This window comes from Mustela putorius, unplaced genomic scaffold (assembly GCF_011764305.1).
Source record: "Mustela putorius furo isolate JIRA1106 unplaced genomic scaffold, ASM1176430v1.1 tig00004007_pilon_pilon_pilon, whole genome shotgun sequence".
NCBI classification, from domain to species: domain Eukaryota; kingdom Metazoa; phylum Chordata; class Mammalia; order Carnivora; family Mustelidae; genus Mustela; species Mustela putorius.
This window is the reverse complement of record NW_025422145.1, coordinates 4,137,785-4,138,872: the sequence shown is the minus strand read 5'-3', so window position 1 is coordinate 4,138,872 and position 1,088 is coordinate 4,137,785. Positions and strand designations below refer to the sequence as shown.

Sequence of the window (1,088 nt, the reverse complement as noted above, 5' to 3'; positions counted from 1 at the left end):
GAACCCGGCAAGGCCGGCGGGTCGATCCGCGGGAGTCTGCTGGGAGCGTCCGGCGCGCGCCCGCGGGAGCTTCGCCCCGCCCCGCCCGGCTGGCCGCAGGGAGGGGCGGGGCCGTGCGGCGGACGGGCAGGCGCGCTCGCGCCGGCGCTCGCGCCCGCGGGGCGAGCGCACGGGAGCGACGCCAGGATAGAGGCTCGCGGAGCCGCCATTCTAACGCAGGCGCGGTGGCCAAGTGGTAAGGCGTCGGTCTCGTAAACCGAAGATCACGGGTTCGAACCCCGTCCGTGCCTGGCTATTTGTCTTCCTGGACGGGGAGACTTTTTAGGCGTGGGATCCCTTTTCCAAAGTGTCCGTCGCAGCGCCCGCCTCCTGGGTTCGACTTCCAGAGCCTCGGCCCCGGGTGCAGAGGGGCGCAGAGCTGGCCCACTGTTTTCACCCCGTTTGGGTTCACGCGCTCCTCCCGGGCTGGCCCCGCAGCATCCGCAAACTCGGCCCGCGCCGCCCTCCGCTCGCTGCAAACCAACGCCCCTTACCCCCCCGTCCCCGCTGCGGGAAGCTGCGGGTCCCCCCGACACCCGTGGCCCCGGGCCAAAAAAAAAAAAAAAAAAAAAAATCCCTCCAGCTGCTGGCACTGGACTGGGGAGCCACTGAGCTTCCCTGCACGTTAAAATCCAATTTTATCCTCTCCTGAGAGGAGCGCGGCGGCCCGAAGCCGGCCCGCGCCCAGAGTCAGCTGCTGGCGGCTTTTTTTTTTTTTTTTTTTTTTTAAACAAAATCCGTTGCAGGCGCCGCGTGAGAGAGGAAATCCTGCCCCGACGCGGGGCCGTTGGGACGCGGGAACCTGAACCCGGTCTGGGCCTCCGTCTGCCCTTCTGGGAAATGGGTCTGCGCCGGCCGGAGGCGGTTGCGAAGCCGCAACGGTCGCGGGCGGTCGAGGCGGCCCCAGGAAACCCAGCTGGGGTCGCGGGGAACCTGTTTTCTCTGCAGCGCGGAAGGATGCACCACGCGGCTGCTCGAGGGCATTTTAGGGTCCAGTGACCTCGGCACCCCCCCCCTCCCCTCCCGGGGGCCGCTGGCCTATTTGTCGT

The 1,088-nt window shown here is 67.6% G+C and overlaps 1 non-coding gene across 1 annotated transcript; it reads left to right on the top strand.

The window, feature by feature from the left end:
- Nucleotides 1–218: 218 nt before the first annotated feature.
- TRNAT-CGU lies at nt 219–290 on the top strand. The gene has a single exon. It is a non-coding gene; the product is annotated as a tRNA-Thr (tRNA).
- The last annotated feature ends 798 nt before the right edge of the window (nt 291–1,088 follow it).